This window comes from Protopterus annectens, chromosome 4.part0 (genome assembly GCF_019279795.1).
Source record: "Protopterus annectens isolate FY-2018-M chromosome 4.part0, PAN1.0, whole genome shotgun sequence".
NCBI classification, from domain to species: domain Eukaryota; kingdom Metazoa; phylum Chordata; order Ceratodontiformes; family Protopteridae; genus Protopterus; species Protopterus annectens.
This window is the reverse complement of record NC_056733.1, coordinates 1,061,066,281-1,061,079,665: the sequence shown is the minus strand read 5'-3', so window position 1 is coordinate 1,061,079,665 and position 13,385 is coordinate 1,061,066,281.

The following is a 13,385-nucleotide window of genomic DNA, read 5'->3' as shown; positions in this document are numbered from 1 at the left end:
AGCCACAAGCAAAGCAGACTCCTGGAGCATTTGTCCATTTTGATGTGGTAATATGCATCCTGGAGATCTATCGGGCACATCCAATCACCTTCCCTTAAGAAAGGGAGAATGGACTGAACCGTGACCATCCAGAATTTAGTTTGGGTGACAGACTTGTCAAGCTGTTGAGATCCAAAATGGGTGTCCAGTCTCTTGTCTTTTTTGGCACCAAAAATAATTTTGAGTAGAATCCGGATCTGCATTGGTCTAGAGGGACTGGTTGGATGACTCTTTTTTGAGACAGCTTTATTATCTCTGAAGCTGCTTCTTCCCTTTGACTGAGTGGAATGTCAGGAAGCTTTTTTGGAAGAGTTGGTTAACAAGAAAGGGGGATGGTGTAACCTCTGGTGATTATACTCTGCACCCAACGATCAGTGGTAATAGATTGCCAGGCAGCTTGGTGCAGAGAAAAATGACCCCCAACTGCTTCCAGAGGTAAGCAATCAGGCTGCTCCTCAGGAGCACTGGTAAGGCTGTCTAGAGAAGGAGTCCCTGGAGCCTTGGTTATGAGGACCCCTTCTGCCTTTGTAGGGGCATCTTCCAGAATTGTTACCCCTTCTGCCGCTGAGGGTATCACCACCACGTGTGGCACTGGGAAAGGGCCCTGAGATTTTTTTGTGTCATATTTTCCCACTCCTCTGATTCCCGGAGAAGGAATGTTGAGGACTGGAAAACCGTAAGCCTACGGCAGACCTGGCTAGCGTGTCCTTCACCTTGGAGCCAAAAAGGGACGATGCTTCGATGGGAGCATTCAAAAAGGAAGACTTGAAGGAGTCCACAAGGTCACAAATGTGCATCCAAGCATGATGCCTCATGACAATGCTCAAACCCGCTGCTCTGCTGCCCATTCGGTCGCATATGATAGCAACCTCATGGACAAGTTGGAGATCGATTCCAGGGTTGCGAGCTGTGAGGCCACTTTGTTCCTGACCTTGTCAGACACCTGTCCTGTGAGTGTCACAGAGATTTCAGAGATCAATTCCCTCTGGAGCCTCATAAAATGTGCCAAATAGTTCAGTGACCATATAGCAAAGGTCCCTGATGCAAAAACTCACTTTCCAAGTCTGTCCACCTCCCAGGACTCTCTGCTGGGCTGGTGAACAGTGGGACTTTCTTTAGCTAAGTCCTTTTTTGTGACTGCCACCACAACTCCCCAATCCCCAATCCCCAGATTGAGGAAGGAATGGTTCTGCAGGAACTGAGGACCAAAAGGATGAACCCGGAGCCTGAGTGAGGTCCACTATAGGTGCTGAAGTGATGGGTTCCGAGAAGGATGTCGAAGCAGAAAGCTTCAGAACCGGAATGGTTGAAGGAGAAGTGTAAGAAGGAGTCCATGGAGAAACCAACCAAGTCCTGCAGGTGGATGGGTCTTAGAAAGTGTGGGTATCTCCTTGGCTGCCAACAGCTGGTCCACAAGATGCACCACATTGTATTCTGACAGGCTCCTGGTGGATCTAGTGGATACGTTGGATGGAGAGTTAGGTCAGTCAATGAACAGGCTATACATCTGGCCCAGGAATGGATCTAAGGATGGGGGGTATCGGAGTTGGTGGTGCAAGGTCTGCCGGCACTGATGTCTCAAGTTTTGAGACCGGGATTAATGAGGTCAAATGCAACTTGCTCGAAAAAACGCTCGGTGTCGAAGTGGCACTCGGAGACAAAGTGGTAGGTTCCAATATCATAACAGATGAAGGTATTGAAGGCATGCCCTGAGCCATAGCAGCCACAGGTGCTGAAGTCACAGTAGGCGTAGTGAGGTCTATCGTCAGTGCCAGAGGCAGGATTGGTGCCGAAGCTGACATCGGTATTGTAGGTTACGAGATGCTCGGAGCCAACAAGGAATGAGCCGTAGAGGCAGATTTATGCTCTGAGGACAACTTAGGGAGCTTTGATTTCACAGGCTTACCTTGATCACCCGGGGGTGAGGAGGGAACCGAGTGGGACCTCTTTTTGTCTTTTGTAGGAGGGGTTGAGACCTTCATCGCAGAAATGGCCTCTGAGAAGGGAGACTTAAGTAACCCTTTCAGTATCAGTTTATTTTTGCGCTCATTCAGAGTGTGTTGACTGAAACTCTGACAAATGTCACAGGGAGGTTGCACCAAAAGATGAGGCACCCCCAGACAATATACACAATCATCGTGAGAATCATTATTAGGTAACTTGCCATTACATGAAGCACAATACTTAAACCCTGAAGTACCTTTCTTATCTGACATTTTGACAGAGACACCACAGGCAAATACTTTAAGGACAAAATGAAACAAGTCTGTACTAGTAAGTCAAACAGTTAAAAAAAAGCCACACAGTCTTATCACTATATTGAAATATATATACATATACATAGATAAATAGAACAGAAATGTCTTACTGAAAAAAAAACACTAAGGCTAGGAAAGAAAAGAGAAATACTAGCTATGGTACTGAAGGAATACCACAAGGGTAAGGGGAGAAGGCCGTACCAACAATGGTACTTGAAAGTTTACCAACGGGTAGAGCAAGGAAGAAAAGATCAAGGTCTGACAGTAGAAAATACACTAGAAATACTAACCGCTCACTAAGAGAGAAAATATCAAAACGTTTTTCACACAAAATATCAAATAAGTTTCCACTTAGCTGAGAGCGTGGCTGAAATGCGGCTTTATGGCTACACGGCAAACGAGATCTGGGGTAACAGGGAGAAGGACATTCTGGGTAGAAGCTTAGCTCGAGAGTTTTTGGCTGGTGTGAGCTTGGTAAAAGGCCGACTCAGTTCTGAAGGCTCAGAATTGAACCCATCAGTGATGAATGGAAAAAAGATTAACAACATCAGATTGAGAGTTAAGGCCTTCGGAGGAGGCAGAGATGCCAACATAGGTACTGTCTGAATCCTGCAACCCGGAAAGACATGATCCTGAGGAGTTAGAGAAGATTTTTTGAAGTTTATTGTGAACCCCAGGCTCTGAAGAAGGGAAACGGCAAAATGAAGATTTTGCAAAAGGATCTCTGACAGGATGCCTGAATCAGCAGATCGTCCAAGTAAGGGAATATCTGGGTCCCTTGAAGCCTGCAATGAGCAGTCACAGGAGCAAGGCATTTGGTGAATACCCTTGGGGTAGTAGAAAGGCCAAAAGGCAAAGCAGAGAACTGAAAATTACAAGAAGCAACAGAGAAACACAAAACCTGCCTGAAAAGAGGATGGATCAGAATATGGATACAAGCATCCTTGAGATCCAGACACCATATAGGCCTGAGAGAGCAAAAGAGGAAACAGACTCTGAAGAAACAGCGTCCAAAAGGGCAGCACCTTCAGACAGGTGTTTAGATGAGAGAGGTCTAGAATTACTTTCCAAGTACCCTCTTTTCTGGGCACTAGAAACATTCTGGAAAAAACCCTACCCCTTTGGGACTTGAGAGTCAAAAGGTTTAAAAGAACCTCTGGGGAAAAAAGGAAGTTGTTCCAGAGGAGGCTGAGGAATGCCCACAAAAGGGGGGAGGTAGAATTCCCACACCATGAAATACCCCTGGCGAATAATGGACAGAACCCAAGAATTATGAGTAATCTGAAACCAAACAGGAACAGAAAGGCAAAGAGAAAGAGGAATGTGGCTGGGAAGACATGGATAGTTATAAAACACCTGGATTATCAGGAAAGGAAGGCTTCTGAATCCCTGAAGTCTGAGTGGCCTTAGCAGGAGGAGCCCGCTTGCCATCCTTTATGCCCTTAGTAGGACGGCAAGATTGCCTGCGAACGAAGGCTGTCTTACTGGGGTAGTTTCTGTGAAATTTAGGCATAGGAGAAACAAACATCTTTAAGATCCTCTAAGGCCTTCCTCATATCCTGAAGGGACTTAAACCAGCAACTGCTTCCCCAAACAAAAGTTTATAATCAAGAGGAGCATCCATCAACTTATCCTTAATACCATCAGGTAAAGGCTGAAGCCTAAGCCAAGAATACCTCCTCATCAATGAACCAAAATCAGAATCCCTAGACAAGGCATCAGCTGCATCATAACTACATTTGGTAGAATGATGAACCATTTGAGAGGAAGTCTCTAATAAGAAAAGAGTAGCAGTTTTACCCTCAGAATCCGGAAGATCAGAAATAAGCTGACAAGCCTGAGAAAGAAGAGCCAACACATATCTGGACATATGGTTCTCATAATTAATAGCCCTAAAGCTAGGGTAGCTGAAGTGTAAACATTCTTACCCAGCCTTTCTATAGTTCTGCTAACTTTGTCAGAAGGTAGTAACTTGGACAAAGGAAGCAATTGAGAGGGCTTGCCAGAGGCTACAGACACCACAGATGGGACAGCAGCATGAAATTTATACAAAAAGTTACAATCCTTAGACACCCTAGAAAACCTATTAGACTTCTTTAGAGCAAGAGACAGAGACTCAGTAACTTTAGAGGCACTGGAAAAAGTATCCAACAAAGCAGCCAAAAGAGGAGGAATAGCAGAAGGTTTTGGAGATTCCATCTGCAGCAACTCATAGTACCTCTTATGGATGGCAGAGACCTGAGCACAATCCCATTTAAACAATTCCATCATCCTAGAGATAGTGCCCCCAAAGGAAATTTCTTCAAAAGGAGTATCAAGAATATTAGTTTCCTCCTCCTCTGATTCACAGTCAAAAGGAGAAGGAATCTGGGTAGAGTAAGCCAGGGATTCCTCATCAGAATCTGACTCCTCCTCAGATGAATCCTGTTCTCTGGGCCTTTTAGGGAAGTAGAGGACCAAGGGGAAGCTGGAACAAAACCCCTATGAGGAGGTTTTAATGCCATTACAATATTAAAATAAGCCCCCAGTAAAGGCCTGCCACTCAGTCTGTGAATCTCTAGGAGTAGGAGGGACTCGTTTATTTTTGTTTCTTTTTTAAAGGAATGTCCACCCTATAAAACTTAGAAGGCTCTGACCCAGGACGACATTCAATAACCATAGTAGGAATTTCTTCCCTAACTAGAATCTGTGGAACATCTCTAGGCCCCTCGGAAATAATCAACAGTGGTTCCTGAACATCTGAAATGGGTGCCTGCAAAGCCCTTTTGGATGTGCTGCAAGCTGGATCCTTGCCCGTTTCTAACCTTAATGTGGCAGGGGAATTTGACAACAAAGCTGGGTGAGCCTCTTGGTTCTCACTGACCTCAGGAGAAACACCTGGCAAAGGCTGGACTGTGGAAGATTCCGGTCTTAGTTTTTAACCTTCTGGCTGACCCTTGGGGTGGGAAGTTCCTTCCATTGTATCTTTAGCAAGAAGCTTAAGATGCTGGTTCTCAAGATACAAAGCAAGGGAAGAAAGCTTATTATGCAGGGTCTTCGGTATAAAGGTCTAACAAATAAAACAGATCATATGGTCATGAGCAGCTCCTAGGCAAAACAAAAACTTATCATGGTGGTATTTATGGGGAATTTGTCTCCTGCACTGGCATTTACCAGTCCTGGATAACACTGACCCCCCAAAGCAACAAAAAAGCCAAGGAAAACAAAACTCCAGTGGGATACTTATCTGTAATGACTCAGAACTAGCAACCAAAGTGCAGGCATTCAAACCAGAGAGCAAAAGATGCATTCACACTGGCAGTAACAACAATGTATGTGCTCAGACTAATGATCAGGAGATGTGTTCAGACTAGTGGCAAAGTTCTGAGGATGGTACGCCTGGACATCACCTTTATGCCCCACGCTATGCAAGGAGCATACGTGTGACATTTGGTGTACCTTAAAGCAACAGTAGGTTTTGGTATACTGGCCGTATATTAGGCTACACATGGAAGGGAATCCCACAGGTGAAGAATACGGCAACCAGTGAATGGAAGGACATCACTACTTATTCCTGTTGGGAAGGGGGAATCAGAAAACCAAGCTACCTTATTGTCTCAAAAGTGAGTATTTAATTGAAGGAGATTTCTTCAGTGGGTGACCTGGGGGGATCTTCCCCATCATCAAATTCAGTGCCTTTGTTAACAACTCTGTGGACAGTCTAAGCGTCTCCTCTTACAAGTATGCTTTTGAGGGGGCTCTTCAGTGGGAGGCTCCAAAGAGGACTTGGAAGAGCCAGCAGATTCCTGCATGAGGACAGTTTCTAAGCTTGACCAGACTGGCTGTCCCAATGGGACAGGATGAATAGACCCAGCATCCACAGCAGACATTTGAGGATGAGGTGGAGCTGACGGGGGCAAGGATGTCTTATACCACTGAAGTGGAGAAAGGTCTTTCCACTACATCAAATGCTGAAGCCATGGGAGAACCAAGTCTTGGCTTCACAGGATCCATAGAAGCCTGTGTAGGATGGAACCCAATCCCACAGGCTCCAAGCTTGCAAAGACTGGAACCAAGCTATCTAGCTCCAAGGCTCAGACAGAAAGGGATGGCTCCAAGAACATCTGAGTGAAACCAGCCCTCCAGATCTAGTGCTGACACTACAGCTCCTAGACCCTTCTGGATCTGGCAAAATCAGAGCTGTCTGAGTTAGGGGTAAAGTCCGAGACATAGAAGGCCAGGCCTTTAGATCTGAAACAGACAAACTCAGAAGTCTCAGGTGTGAAATCTCTGAAACCACAAGATGGATCAGAGAAGGAGTCAAAGCCTGAGGATGTACAGGAGGTAGGCTCATAGATCCGATGGGAGATGGAGCCAGAACTCCAAATTGAACCTGGGTTCTGAAAAACTATCATCCTATAAACATTCCACTTCTGCTAGGCACCTAGATGATCTGAGGGAGGAGGATGTTGAAGGTGGATGGGATACCCTTCAAGGAATGTCCTGCAGAAAAGAGGAGTGCATCCTTGATGTCACTGGCTCTGGAGAAAACTTGTCTGAGGCTTGAGGTGACGGTCTTTGCTTGGGTCGGATCAGAGTGTAGTCAGATCAGTGGATTTCAATTTTGTCGGGGTCAGACCTGAAGAGGTTGCCTGATCTGAGGTTTGAGATTTTGTCAGGCAGAGCCAAGCCAGAAGATGTTGAATGAGGACAGTGATCAGAGGAATACTTTGATTCTTTGCCTTTGTCTGTTGCCTCTCCTGAAGATTTTTTTAAAGAGAATAGAGCTCCAGAGGCAGGAAGGAGACCCTTTAGAATCAGTTTGTTCTTCCTTTCCACAAGAGTCCTATGGTTAAATCTAGCACAAATGTCCCACTCATTAGTCAAATGTCCAGCCAGTAAACACACTTATAATGATTATCAGAGTTTGGAATTTTAAGCTCACATGAGAAGGACTTTTTAAATCCAGTTGGTTTCTCTGACAACGATACAGGCAACAAAACTATAGACACTACACCGATATGAAGGGTAGGGTCTAAAATTCATCAGAAGATAAGGAGGAAGAAATATGGGAAAAAAAGAGAAAGATGCACTTCCAAATGCTGAAGAGACAAACGAGATTTGGGGTAATTGGGAAGGGGATTATGGATAAGGGAAAGAGCTCAAGCTACAGAGCCTAAAGTCTGACAAAGTGGCTGAGGACAAACCTGTCTGATCCAAGAACCATCAGTTGAGAAATGGATGACAGAGACATCAGATGTTTAGTTTTCTTTCTCCTTTTTGACAGGAAAGTTTTGGCAAACAGACTTAGTATTGCAGCAACAGCTTCTACAGGGATGGGAACAACATTCTTGCTAAACAGGGACACATTCACTGCCTCTTGCCCCATCATCATGAGTGGCTCTCCCTTGTCCACTGAGGGAACTCTAATAGTCTCAGAGGATGTGGCTAACCTGAAGCCCATATTGCCTATATGGACAACACCATATGGATGTGAAACAAAGAATGAGTGGTCTGAGGAGCCAGCTTTGGCCACAGCATAGTCATCCACCTGCAGCTGTGTCAAATTACCAGCCTGTGGTGATGGCAAATGTTTAGTTAACGTTTTTGAGGTTGGAAGAAGGTTTACCCAAATGACCGGTAATATGTACCATGGTAAAGCTGAAAAAGGTGCTTGCTTCCTAGCTTATTAGCAACAGTTGGTAAAACAGGAAAGTAGCAAAAATGTAATGTCCCCCCCCCCACATAAAAAAGTAAAAAAGCAGTTTTTATTTTACTTTTTAGGGCTGGGGAAAGTGTTTAAACAGCATCTCCACAGAAAAACTAGTTGGAAACACCTTTTTACCACAAAAGCAAAAAAGTTCACTCTCATTTAAAAGCACTTAAGTCATGACATAGTCAAAGAAAGTACTTCCTAGCTTAACTCCACCCGAAAGTCAAGTTTATCTTTTCAAAAACTGATTTTCCTTCCCTGTGATCCAACACTAAAAAAAAATAAATAACTATGTTTGCCTTTTGTTCCTGCATTTGGCTCATCTATTACATCACACAAGCTACTATAGTAGCAAAGTAATTAGGTTAGGTCACTCATCCTAACTCCAGAGCTGTGATGATGTGAGGTATTGCCAGCTATGCCAGGAGAAGTAGGGCAGTGGATGTGCAACATGTGCTAGCATAGCTAGCTGGAGTTTTGTAAAGAATTATATATCATTTGTATATCAGACTGATTTGTACAGATGCTTGTGCTGAAAAATGTATTTGTAAAGCTGCTTGTGTTAAAAATGCACCAACAGTGTGCCCCATTGGACAGAAAAGAAATATACAAGTATATTAGACTATACTACTGTAACTGATTAAATGTGTATATTGTAACAGAGGATACTGGAAGAAAAGAGGTTTAGCTCAAACTCGGCTAACTTTTTGAAAAATATCCTGAAATTAAATTACCTGACTTAGGCCATAAAAAATGTATCTTACAGTTCTGATTGCAGCCACAGACAAAACGTCTGTGAAAACAAGGACTAGGAATCCTGCTGTACTGTCCTTAGCATTGAACTAATTACTACCCTGGAGGGGTGGAAGTGTTGAATTTTTATGGCTTCCATATGTTATAACAGAAAGCAAAGCTCTATATGTGTGTGTATGGTAACACACATGCAAGTTTCTGGTTCGTTTTTTAGTAAAGGGGTAGTATGGGAACTGGAAGTCAGATGACCAGATGTATGTGATGTCATTCTGTAATCCAGCAATGAAATGATGTTCTAATACTAGACAAGACTGAAGTCTCAGAGCAGTCTGTTTTTTGTAACCTGACATAGGAGGATCACTCATCCACTTCATCTTGCCTTGCTTTAGTAAGTAATCAGGGAACAGTAATTCTTTAGACCAGTCAGGAAAATATGGTGAGATTAGTTAAGTACTGTTTTTCTGTATCTGTGTGAATATATTCATCTGTGTTATTTTAATATTTCCTGTGACTGAAACTCTGATGTTTATTGTAAATAGATATTTAGTATTTTCATGTTCTATTACTTATTACTAAATATATTTAAACTTTTCATTGTGACTGGTCTTTTAGAGAATGTTTTAATCTTTGAGAGTACTTACATTCATTTGGTGACACTGTGGCCACTTCTGAAAGCCTAGTTGTTTGGTCATCATTACCCTTTGTATTAATATTAATTTCACTCAGTATACTTGGGTACCCTTATAAGAACCTTAATAGTAGCTGGCTTTCGTGTGTCTGGTGGCAGTAACTACCTAATAGTCTGACCAAAGGGTAGCAGAGTGAGTACATCTGTGCCAGCCTTTCCCAGGTGTGTGTGTGTGTGTGTGTGTGTGTGTGTGTGTGTGTGTGTGTGTGTGTGTGTGTGTGTGTGTGTGTGTGTGTGTGTGTGTGTGCAAATCAAGTCTCAAAGAGTGTGAGTATCAGCTGCTTGCAACAGGGACACAGAGCACTGGTTTCACAGACAGAGTGGTGAGGACTTGGCTTGGACACTCAGCTGAGGACTCAACTCTACAGTTGTGCCAGTAGGCAGTCTTACTGGGGGCCTATAGAGTTAGAGAAACCCATATCCTGGACTCAGTGTGTTCCCTGTGTGCTCTTATGGGAAATTTTGCTTAGTGCAGACAGTTGTATCTGGAAATAATGTGTGTATCTATCTTTGTTCCAAGTGAACTTCCCGCACCAGTGTCAGTGGTGAGGATTAAGTCTCCTTGATTACTGGCCCAGAGGGAGGATGTCACATGAGCCATTAAGAAAACAGTGTCTCTTAAACAATGGCATTTAAATGTGCTTTATTAGTTACAGACCTCAGACAGTGTAACCTGGAGTCTGAACAAAGTCAGGGCTTTCAAGCTTAGTTTTCCAATGCAAATGTCATTCCCTGTAATAAAACTCACTGCCACAAAGAAAGAAAGCAGGTATGTTCATCTTACTCTTCTTACTTTGTCGGTATTTAATTTTGCATTTTTTCTACTGTGTAATTTTTGTAAAAGTGCATGCTTCTTCTGGAATTAGGGAAAGAAGATTATCAAAGACTTTAACTTTAGCTACAATACTTAAAACTGTGAATGCAATATAAATCATTTCAGCCCAAGTAACACCTATTAATCACAGGGGTCAGATTTCTCACACATGAACACTGAACTACAGTTGTTACTTTGAAAACAATAATTAACTCAGCTACGTTTTCAAGCCTGTCATTCAAACATTCCTGAATATGCTGCAACAGAGATGGGAACTAATGAAAAAGCAAAGTAATTACAAGTGCAGATTGCTGCTGACAGTAAAAAGTAGGTAGTAACAGCACTTTTGTAAACAGATGAGAGAACAAAATCACAGTGGGTGACCCCCTCATCATAAGGATTTTTTTCTGTTCCTCTAACATGACACGAAAAAGGTGAAGGCATTGACTATAAAACAGAATCATGCTAGCCATGGCAGCCTCCTTCAGATCATTTTGGGGTATAACAAATTAGAAAATAATAGTAACCATTCATTTTGATACAGAAGCATTAGCAGTGCAGAAAAGTTCAAGACTTGCTAAAAGTCAAAGTTTTTTTTTAGTTTTTGGGTGCGGTTCTCATTTAAACAAGTTCAAAAGTAATGTGGAAGGTTTTTCCCCCCAAAGAAAACTTATCTGCCTATCAATGGAACAGTGTTAGATGATCGTTGATCCTCAAAAGCCCACTGAAGAAAGCTCTTCTCAGTAGCAGGAAAGCTTTGAAGGGTCTGGTGCCCCAAAACTGTGAAAGCTGCCCAGATGTTGGTCCTATGCAGAACAGAACCCATATAGCTTAGACTACTGCAGCAGTGATCAATATGACAATCATCATGTTATTAACTTACAGCAGTTAGGTTTTCTTGCCATACCAATAGCAATGTAAAACTGCTAAATTAAAATGAAAGTTATGTACTCACCATAATTAGGCATCTGCTTTGTCCACTTTCATTCTTCCTCAATGAATGGGTTATGGATCCGATTCCTGGATCCAACTTGGCCGCATACTTCAGACTTTGGAGCCAACTCTGTAGCTCCTCCCTCTACCCATAAGGCCCCAGTTTATCTTCAATACCTTTGATCGAGTTTGGTGCCATAAGATCCCCATAAAATAGGTAAAGAAAGGGATAGCTCAAAGACTAGGGCTCAAAACCAGAACTATATGTTCCAATATGAAATCCAATAGGTTTGTCCAGAAGATATAGATGGGGGGAGTTCAGGAGCAATGAAAATGGACAATCCAGATGCTTAGTTATGGTGAGTACATAACTATCATATCTGATGTCCTTTTCATTCTTCCTCAGTGACTGGGATAGTGTCCCCAGCTGTGTGAATCTTAGGTGGCCCTCATGGAAGGATATTTCAGAAAACCACTGCGCTAAAGCAGCTCTGCTTCTGGAAATTAGGTCCAATTTGTAACAAGTAACAAAAGTTATGAGCACTGGACCATGTGACTGCTGTGGAAATATCAACAGAAGTTCTTGACCAAAAAACAGATGAAGTAGCCATGGATCTAGATGAGTAGGCTTTAGGTGGTCTTGGTAAAGAAATGTCTTGCTGTGGATAAATCCAAGAAATGCAATTAGTTATTCATTTAACCAAAGTAACTTTAGATACTAGATGATCCAGCCATTTTTTGAGAGAGATACAAAGTACAGTTGTGTATACTTACTATAAATGTAGATGTTAGAGAATATTCACTGTTGCAGTCCTGACTGGTGGGATTTCCTGCTGTGGAAGCCCTTGGCCAGCCCCAGTACTAGAGTAAAAGGGCAGGAAATCCCACAAATCAGGACTGCAATAGTGAAGCACTAAGAACATCTGTTCTGACTTTCTGATTTCTTTAGTTCTGTGTAGATAAAAATATAGCAAGAACAATAAAAACCACTTGTATGCAGGTCCTTGTGTTCACAGCAAAACTACAGCGAAGCATCCAAAAACAACAGGAGGACACAAGATAGGCTCCAAGTTATAAAGCTTTAATCAAGTACAAGCGCTTTCACATCTGCTTCTTCAGGTGCATAAAAACAAACTGAAACTAGTCATACTTTTAAACATTGCCGAATGCATCACATGACAATACATCACATGTCTATATACACTCCATTACTATAAAATGTTAAACCTACATCGTAACCACAAAATAAATAAATATTCAAAGAAAATCATAAAAATATAGGTTCATAGGTTAGGTAGGTACTAGGCTATCTGCCCAAAGGCATTTATAAGCCTAGCCAGAATGTGTTGGCTTACGCCGCCTCCTTAGATTAGTTCCCTGTGCCTCTGTCCAGCAGAGCCATTGAAGTGATCCCCGGGGTATACTTTCTGTTTCCCATCCACTCGTTAAGTTTCTCTTGAAGAGGGTTAGCGAGGAGCTCTGCCTAATGTAGATTGGAATCTTGTTCCAGGGCATGGGAAGTCTCTGGGACAGGAATCTATCCCTCCAGCATGTCCTATTTATTGTTGTGGTGAGGTTTAGATCCCTAGAGCATGTGGCTCGAGGGGATATGGTTTTCTTTAGGTGGAGCATGTCCATCAATTCTGGGTTGGACATGGCCTTATATGTCAGGCAGAGATCACCTCTGAGTAGATGGTATGCAACCGAGTACTGCTGGAGTTTCTTCAGTCGAGCTGCATAGGGCATATGTTTGAGGCCAGTGATCCTCTTGGTGAGGTACTTCTTCATAGGTTCATAGGTTCATACTAGGCTATCTGCCCTAGGGCATTTATAAGCCTAGCCAGAGTGTGTTTGGCTTTCGCCACCCATTTTAAATGAATTTTGCTATGCCCTTTTTTGAGGTTAGTATACTGTGCCTCTGTCTAACAGTGACACAGACGTGATACCCGGGGTAAACCTACGATCTCCCATCCACTCATCAAGATTCCTCTTGAAGAGAGTCAATGAGGAACTCTGCCTAAGCTGGACTGTTTTTTTATTCCAGAGTGAAGGGAACCTCTGGGTTATGAATCTGTCCCTCCAGCATGTCCTATTTATTTCAGTGCTGAGGTTCAAGTCTCTCAAGCACGTAGCTCGATGGGATTTGGATTTTCTGAGGTGCAGCATGTCCATTAATTCCGGGTTGGACATGGCTTTATACATCAGGCA